Source organism: Microtus ochrogaster, chromosome 24, assembly GCF_000317375.1.
Source record: "Microtus ochrogaster isolate Prairie Vole_2 chromosome 24, MicOch1.0, whole genome shotgun sequence".
Taxonomy (NCBI): domain Eukaryota; kingdom Metazoa; phylum Chordata; class Mammalia; order Rodentia; family Cricetidae; genus Microtus; species Microtus ochrogaster.
In genome coordinates this window covers 35,706,472-35,715,959 of record NC_022024.1, presented here as the reverse complement: position 1 = coordinate 35,715,959, position 9,488 = coordinate 35,706,472, and the positions used below count along the sequence as shown (strand labels likewise).

The 9,488-nt window shown below is 47.2% G+C and overlaps 1 protein-coding gene across 2 annotated transcripts in view; it reads right to left on the bottom strand.

The window, feature by feature from the left end:
* Positions 1-1,575: 1,575 nt before the first annotated feature.
* Positions 1,576-9,488, bottom strand: part of Polr3b (RNA polymerase III subunit B) — a 110,662-nt gene continuing 102,749 nt past the window's right edge. For both annotated transcript variants that reach the window (XM_005358244.3, XM_026784628.1), the window contains one exon: positions 1,576-2,085. The gene's annotated coding sequence lies outside the window, so the exon portion shown is untranslated. The remainder of the gene's footprint in view (positions 2,086-9,488) is intronic.

Genomic DNA, 9,488 nt, shown 5'->3' with positions numbered 1-9,488 from the left:
CCTTTCCTTGCCTCTCTATGATTCGGTTGCTGGGTGAAAAAAAAAAACAAAAAAACAAAACAACAACAACAAAAAAACCCAACTCTTTTCTAAGTTCAAAGTTTCCCAGTAGATATTTTTTATTTCGTATTTAGGTCTACGGTCCATTTTGATTTAATTTTTCCATTTTATTTAAATTTGTGGAAGGTATAAGGCCTGTAGACAGGTTTATTTCTATTTTATATTGTTTTTAATTTTTATTACTGCAGCGTCATTTCTGGATAAAAGATTCCTTCTCCATTGATGAGTCCTTCTTTTTCTGTGTACGTCTGGTTGTGCCTTCAGTATTTAGTTCCAGTAATTAATACGGTGACTCTTTCTCCAACGTCACACTGTCTTGACTGTTGTTATCTTATACTAGTTTTAAAGACCATTGGGCATGAGTCCTCATCTTTGCTCTTCTTAGTGTGGTTTAGGTGCTTTTAGCCTTTTGTCTTTTTATGTAAACTTTATAATCCTGGTCAATACCCACAAAGCACCTTGCTAAGGTTTTGATTTGGACTGCATCTCATCTCTATGCTAGGTTGGAAAACTTGACATCTTAATAACGGGTAGTTTTCTACTCCATGAACATTGGCCAGCTCTCCATCATTCAGCCCTTCCTTGGCATGCGTCTGTGCACTGTTGCTATTTCTTCATGCAGTGCCTATGGGTGCATTGTTACGGTCGATGGTACGGTACATGCAGTGCCTATGGGTGCATTGGTATGGTCGATGGTACGGTACATGCAGCGCCTATGGGTGCATTGGTAAGGTCGATGGTACGGTACATGCAGCGCCTATGGGTGCATTGGTATGATCGATAGTACGGTACATGTCTATCCTGATCAATGGCTGTGAAATCTCGGGAAGTACTGCTGTGGTTGAACAGAAAGTTCCCCCACTGTGGCTGAGACTGCTGCCCAGGTCACCCACATTGCTCCTGCCTGAAGTCTTGGAATCCAGGGGTGGGCTTGTCTCCTCACTCTCTCATCACCTTTCCTTCACAGACGTTTGTGCTCTTCCTGCTGCACACACATTCAGGGCTGGGCTTGTTGTTTTGGAGTCTTGCTTCCTTTATCACTATATAATGCTTCCTAATAAGTCATTATGGTCTTCTTTGTCTAAAACTAATACAGCTTAAGGCTTTCTTTTGGATAGTGTTAAATGGTTTGCAAACTCACCCAAAGCTACAGGAAGCCTCTTTCACTGACATGGGGGTGGGGTGTTAACTTCAAAGAGCTAATTAACTCTAGACTGTCATATTAGCAACACCCAACAGGTACATTCAAGCCATAGCTTGCTATGACTGATTATGTATGTATGTAGAAGTACATACATGCATGAATACATATGTACGTGTGTCTGTGTGTATCATCTCTATCATCTATCTATCTATCTATCTATCTATCTATCTATCTAATTATCTATCTCATCATCATCATCATCATTTCTTCCTTATCTCTAGCCATCAAAAAGGCACAGAAACAATTACCCACCCAACATAGTAAGACTCCCTACCACCTGAATTTGCATCTAGAAATATTTCCCATAAAAAGGGAGCTGGCTGGGAGAGAAAAGGTTGCATACTGGCCTAGACAGGAAATGTGCCACAAGGGACTGGAGAATCATGGCACTCTACAGGGCAAGGGTATGCAAGTTCTACTGAGCTTGTAAAGACTTGGGAGTCAACCTGAACATCTTCCAGACAACGATGGACCAATTTGAGCATCAGAAGGAAAATAATCACAAGGAATTGGGGCACTGGAATATTCGTAACAACAAACTCCAGACCCTGCTGGTTCCCATACTGAAGTATGCTAGGAAACTAATTCATATTTGACAGTCTGTATAGGGAAGGATCAAATAGCTGGTCTTTACTATGTGGAATTTACCTCTGAAAACACACAGCTGAAGAAGGGAAATGTCTGTAAGCAGCGTGTTCTAGCTACTACGTGAAGAAGTGACAGGGCTGCCATGTTCCATTGTGCGCTTTCAGGTGATCTAGGTATTGTACATCCAGGGTGACCGACATCACAGACAGAAGGGCGAACTCCAAACCATGAAACTATTAGAAAAAAACACGGGGAGAATGTGTCAGGACATTGGTCTGTAAGTTTACCCAAAGGCAAGGCAACAAAAGCAAACATTAACAAATGGTATTACATGAAATTGAAAACCTTTTAGAGCAAAAGAAACAACAGGAAGAAGACACTACCTACAAATGGGAGAAATGTTTCATTCAACAGGGATTAATTTACATAATATATAAGAAACGCAAACAACACAACAACAAACACAAAACAAAAGCGAAGAAAAACCAAAAAACAAAGCAAATAAAATGATTGAAAAAACGAGTCAATGATATGAAGAGACATTTCTCAAACGGCTAACATGTATACGAAACTGCTCCACCCCACTGATCCTTGGGGAAATGCAAATCAAAACCAGGGCATACATCATACCCCCGACTAGAATAGTTATTATCAAAACGACAAAAAAAATGTTGGCAAAGACGTGGGGAAAAGGGACTTCTCATACATTGTTGGTAGGAATATAAATTAGCCCAGCCATTGTGAAAAACAGAATGGAGGTGCCTCAAAACTAGAGCCAGCAGTCACGTGACCTGGCAGTCTTGCCTCTGGGTATGTATTCAACACAGATAAAGTTATCATGTTGGAGACACTGCACGTGCATTTTCATGGCAATGCTGCTTAGAAAAGCATAGGATCAACAGGGCTGTCCAGTGATGGGTGAACAGGTATGGGAAACGTGGTATAAATACACAATGGAATATTATTCAGCAGAGAGAGAAAAGGAGAGAGGAAACAGGGGGGAGAGGAAGGGAGGGGAGGGGAGAGGAGAGAGGGAGACCCACTCTCATGTTCTCAAGCACCATAACTTCCTAGTCTGTCCACAGTGCTGTCTCATCAGATGGGCGGCTGACTCAGGCTGTTGGCTAGTCTCTCCTTGTCCTGGAGGTTCACTATCACAAGTTCAAACTCAGGCGCTCTCTGGATTTCTGTCTCTCAACTTCCACGAAGTCCTATGAACTCCACTCTCTCCACACAGCCCCATTTTAAATCATCCTTCCCTTGGCTAATGTCTGTTCATTCTGAAGTTGCTGTGGCAGGGACCATGCCCTGACTGCTCAAGAGTGCCCTCTGCAATTCTGTTGGCTGCTCAGTAGAAGAATGGAGTCTCAAGACAGCATTTGGAGTGGAAACACCATGAAGTCAGTCATCACTGAAGACGATGGATATAAATTGCTCAGCACTGAGAGTCGGTTACTCTCTCTTCAAAATCCACCCAGAACTCTCACCCGGAGCAGAGAATCTCACACCGGGAGAGGGGAGAGAAGACAGAAGATTGCCTTGACCATGAGGACCTGTTTGGAGTTGTCTTGTTTCAACTTAATCCCTCCTCCAGGCTGAGCGTGTAGTTAAACTTGCCGAAGTTGTGCATGTGACACCCAGCCCAAGCTTTCCTGTGTTCCTTGCCCCTGCTGTGCCCTGAGAGCGAACAGGGCATCTGGCTCATTTCTGCAGTCCTAGGACCCAGCAGAGCGCTCCCTATCTAGAAGAAGCAGAATTCTGTCTGGTGGAGTAGGTGAATGGTTTAATTTCTCCTTAGCGCTTGCCAGAGGTAGGGAACGCTACAGTGAGGCCACCAACCTGCTGTATCTACTGGGCCAATGAACTGGCTCAAGGTCTCTCGTGGCTTGTCATGGTCTAACAACTGGAATGATGACTTTGACGGGAAGGTTCCACAGAAGAGAGAGCTAGAAGGCTTTGAGGCTCCAGATCAGGTGATCTGCAGAAGCTACTATTTCTTTGAAGCCCCTCTGTGGCTTGCCCAAGCCCATCTAGGGGCTGTGGCTGGATTCCAGCTGCTGTCGGCCTCTCCTTTGCTCCTTAATGCAGCTTTAACGAGATGAGCACCATTAGGAGAGGCGGACGCTTACCCTTTAAGTGAGCAAAGTGACTCTTCCTAGAAGGACTGATTTTAATAACCCAGCTCAAGACCCCCTTTAGGTACAGGATGATTCTGGCACATTGGTTAAGTGTTACACAAAACAGACGTGAGTCTTCAAAATCAAAGGCGTTTTTCATTCATGTGCAAAAGGAATCAGTAAGCTGCATGAAAACGGGGGTGTGTAAAAGTCCCTGGGGCCTCCGGTCCACAGCAGGAAAAGCTCAGAGCAGATTGGACACAGGGGGAGGCAAGCTCGGCCGCCCATAACTCAGAGATAGGAGGCGGCAATCTCCCCGCACCCTCTGTTTCATGTGCGGGCTCTTGCTTCTGATCTGCCAGCAGTTGCCTAATTGGCAGTGACTGTTTCTGTGGACACGAGGGCCTGCTAAATGTGTAAGGCCTGCATTTTTCCAGGGCAGACTTTTTCCTTTGCACGTAAGCCAAAGATTCCTTCATGCACAAATTCTTTCTCACGCAGGTCACCGGATTCTTGTACAAGGGACATGAATGCTGAGTCCTCCACACAGAGCGGAGTATTTGCACACATATGCATTCTCTGCTCACACAGAGCAGCACGGATGCTGGGTGGGAAGCCACATGCACATTGTGAAATTCCCACACTCGTGCAAATACCCCGTAGGCCCAGTATCAGGGGAACATTTTGGTGGTTTGGCCAGTCAAGAGGACTGTCCTTTTGACTCTGTCTCCAGTGTGACCAAAGGCTACTGGGGAAAATGGTCTTTATTACGAGCGTGCTCATGTGTGTGCGTGCAGAGGCAGAGGACAACCCCGAGAGTCATCCTCAGGCAGACACTTCCCCCTTTGAGTTTTAGAGCCCATCAATCAGGCGGGGCTGGTTAGTCAGTCTGTACCTCCACAGCAATAGAACTACAGGGACATGCTATCATGCCTGCTGGTTTGATATTGCTGTTTTTCCTCTCCCAGTTTGCATCTTGTGTGCGTGTGCATGAGCACTTTCGTGACCATGCATGTGAAGATCTGAGGATGATGTCAGGATCATGACTCTCTCTTCTGCCTTACTCACTGACAGTCTCTCAATCAAATCTACAGATCGCTGAGACAACCTTGCTATCCAGCACTCTCTGGGGAACCCCTTCTCTGCCGTCCGAGGCTGGACGTATAGGAGAGCTGCCACAACCACCTAGTATTTATTTAACTCTGGGAATCTGAACCCAGGTCTTTTAAGCTTTCCCTGGCCTCCATGCCTGGAATTTTTTTTTTTTTTTCGAGACAGGGTTTCTCCGTAGCTTTTTGGTTCCTGTCCTGGAACTAGCTCTTGTAGACCAGGCTGGCCTTGAACTCACAGAGATCTGCCTGCCTCTGCCTCCCGAGTGCTGGGATTAAAGGCGTGCGCCACCACCGCCCGGCCAGGATCTCATATTTTCAAGGTAAGTCCTTTCCTGGCTGAGCCATGCCCTCAGTCCCACTTGGGAACTTCTGAATGAAATGTAAACTGACCACTCTGAAGGTAAAGCTCTGGTATTAGCACAACAGGTTGTCCACTGAGCTGAGAAACAATTGGTGAGTCCATCTGATGGCTGGCAATAGGGTCTATAAGGACGGGTCCACTTCCCAGGAATCGTGCACAATAGCTGATATCATAGGATAGTTATTCTGTGGCTGGAGCAGATTAACTGGGTCGGCCCCAAGGAATTATCATCATCCTAATTTTATCTCACTTTTGCAGAGGAGAGGCTGAGGCAAACTGATCTGCCCAAGATCACAGAAGGTCGGCTGCGGTAGTCTGTTGGCTGAGTCCCTGCTGTGGCCACAGCTTGCTCTGGTCTCCCAGCTGGTTTAGTGCAGGATGGCTGTGAGAAACAGAGTGTGTTCAAGCGGGCCCAGACAGGGAACAGAAGCATGTGTGTATTTACTGCCCTTGATTTCATTTAGATCCTGTGGCATCTGCAGCCTCGTGATCTTTGTAACGTCTGCCGCTGAGTGAGTTAGTAAGAACCTGCAGATGGAGCAAGTGATGGAGAAGGGGCTCCTGCTTCATTTCCTGTATGGACATTTCTGTCTCAGATACCGAGATACTGGACACTTGCATGGACATAGGAGACCCACAGTGACTAGGAGGAGAAGCTTCCAGCAACTCACAGGGAGCTACTAATGCGTCTCTGCTCTGAGGACCCAGTCATGGCGGCGTCTTGAAGTGCAGGCCATCCTTCAGGTTGCTTAGGGGAGGGAGGGCTCTCCTGCCACCACACGATGGTTAATCTCGATTTTGACTTGGCTGGTTTGAGAGGTGACGAGGTTAGAAAAGCACACTCCCAGAGGAGGACTCGGGGGTCAGGGAAGGAAGGACAGTCTTTGAATGGGAGCGGCAGCATACTGTAGGCTGGGCTCCCAGAATGACCGAGCACAGCAGGAGCTCGCTTTTTCCTGTCTACTAGCCTTGGTCTTGTCTCTCCAGGCTCTTCCTTCTGTAATGCACTCAGGCTTCTGAAGCTGTGAGCCAAAGGAAATCCTCCTCCTTAGCTGTACTGTCACAGTGAGAGCCAACTGACACCCCATTCAGTCCTCCAGGGTCATTCAGGGGGAAGACGGAACTACTGTCTTTAGGTAGACCAGAGGCTGGACAATTCCTGTTACACAGAAGCCAGAGAAATGCAAAGCTGAAGGCTGCCTATGTCTCTGGGGGGTAAAACAAGACAAGACAGGAAATTGGAAAGATCCAGCACAAAACCAAGTCACTGCAAATGTGAATAACAATGGAGATGGTGACTAGTCCTTTTATGTCTGTGATGTTTATAAAAGTCCATGGTATTATTCACGTAACAAGCAGCTGATGACCAACATGGTTTAGATGATGCCATCCTAACTGTGGTCTCACCCAGGAAAACCTGGCTCTGAGTTCATTTCACACTTCCTGGTGGAGTTGCTCTACTCAGACATAGACCAGCTGTCAGTTTCTTGAAGACAGATTTGTACAGCTACAATTTTACGTGTATGAGTGTTTGGCCTGAGCATATGGTTATGCACAATATGGATGCCTGGTGCCCACAGAGCCCAGAAGAGGTCACTGCGTCCATTGGAACTGGTGTTGCAGATAGCTGTGAGCTGTCATGTGGGTTGTGGGAACAGAACAAAGGTCCTCTAGAAGCATAGCCAGTGCTCCTAATCTCTGCACCATCACGACCCACAACAATTTCACTATTGCTTCAAAATATAAACAATTTTACAAGATTGCTTAAGTCAGTGGTTTTGCTCTGGATGTAATTTTGTCCTTCAGGGGATACTCAGCAATGTCTGAGGACATTTCTGATTGTCATATTGAAGGCATCCTGCGAAAGAGGCACGGAGTGTGGCTGAACATCCTACAGTGACAGAGGGCAACTCCCCCACTTCCAAATATCATTTATACCTACCTCGATGGATGCACTTGTCTATCTGGACATCCCTATGTACAAAGACCAGGATGCTGGTCTCACAGTCTGGCATGTGGCAGGATGGATTTCTGGAAGGGCTGGCAGCACAGGTGAGCCATGGAAGGGAAACTAGGGGCTGCAGTCTGGAAACAGCAGGCACTGGGGGAGCCATGTGGCGGGTACTGGAGGACAGCCACCTGCTCCTATCTGCCGCTGCTACAGTGGAGCAGGCTGGGCAAGTATCACGTGGGATCAGGACGTGTGGCAGGGCAGGGCAGGGCAGGGCAGGCCAAGAGAACAAGCTATCTTAATAAGGATTCAAGGACAGCGTGGAGTCGGTTTCCTTGATGCCCCACACGTCCCCAGGCGAGCTGCACAGGAGGGTGGCACGTGCGGCTTTGCTTGTAGCAGGTCCTGACATTCCGGCTATCACCACAGACACCCACAGGGTCTTTACGTCTGAGTAGCTGGTTGGAAGACTTGGGAGAATCCCTGGCCTACAGCATCTCTACTGTGCCAGGCTGCCCCATCCTCCAGGGCTGTCACCAGTATTTATCCATGGAGGGTGGTGCTCCAGCATCTCCTGATGCAGTGTGAAGCCATCACTATCAACTTAGCAAAGGCACGCTAATGGACGCAGAGGATTCTGGGCCCACTGCTTGCCTTAATTTCCACATTCCCTCACTGCCTCCATTGATGTGGATGGCTGGAAGGAATCCCGACTTAGATTTGTTGGGCGTGGAATGGCGGCTATTATGTAGACTCGAGGTGTACTTCTACCCCACAACCTAGATCCGGGAGTGAGAAATTTTGCATTGTTTAGGAACTTTCTACCATGATATCCCAAGTTACAAACTTGATTTCCTGAAGCCGATCTGTTAAGTGCTTCTGGAGTCTCAAATCAAACTGGTAGCTTGCTTTTGGCAACAAACAATATACTGGGCCGCCACTTCTCACCCGTTTAAAACTTCCTCTTCAAAGGAGTGTGACTTTGATTTTAACCCATCTTGGCCCCGTGGTCTGGAGTAGTAAAAGTCCGACTTGCAGCCGACAAATGAAATACACATTTTCCTAAGACACACATGGAGTCAATCCAGAGGGGAGAGGTGTGATTTTTACAGTTGTTTTTCTGACCATCCATTTCACAGCGGAATGGGCCGAGGCCACGCAGAGAGGCCCAGCCACATGCCCCTTAAGTGCTCAGTCTTGTGTGACTCATTACTGCAAATAAAGGTGTTGGCCAAACGGCACCCATTACGCAGCACCCAATCAGGACCTTGTTAGAAGAGGCCCTGACTCCCCACATGGAAGCGTTCTGTGAGCTCCAGCGCTGACAGCTCGTCCTGACTTTGATGTCAGAGGGAAATGGTGATTCCAAGCAAGCATGTTCTCTGACTCTGTCGCTGTCATTCCTCATCACGGCTATGAGGCGGGGCGACTTGTCCGGATACAGTTCTGGAAACCCCACAGCTTCTGCATTTGGTCCCCCTTCCAAAGAGCCTGGGCTTGCCTGAGTTGTCCTGCTACTGCTGCCTGAACTGAGGAGCCCGTGAGCTCCATTCTTTGTGGGATCTGTTTTGGTCTGACGAAGCTCCCTGGGACAGAATGTCCTGCTCTGGATGTGATAGAAAGCTTGCTGTTCCCATGGAAACAAGAGCAGACCTGTGTCAGCCTCTGTTTTGGGCCAGGCACACTGTCATACATAATCTTAAAAAGAGCCCCAGGGAGGTACTATTATCCCTGCATTCTGAAGATGGGAAAACTCACGGAGCAAAGACAATTTGAGATCACCTAGCCATGAGGCTGAGCCTGTATCCTTAACTGCTTAGATACTTGGCAGCTTTTAAAAAAGTATTAAAGAATAACATAGACCCAATGCAAAAATTATATATCTTTAAAAAACCTTATTTCACGTGTTTGTTATGTACACATCAGTGCAATGCTCACAGAGGTCAAGAGGGCGCTGGATCATTTGGAGCTGGAGTTATAGGTGGTTGTGAGTCTCCCAATGTGGGTGTTGAGAATCTTAACTGGTGAGCCATCTCTCCAGCCCCTGAACACATAACTAGAGGAATCTCTCTCTCTCTCTCTCTCTCTCTCTCTC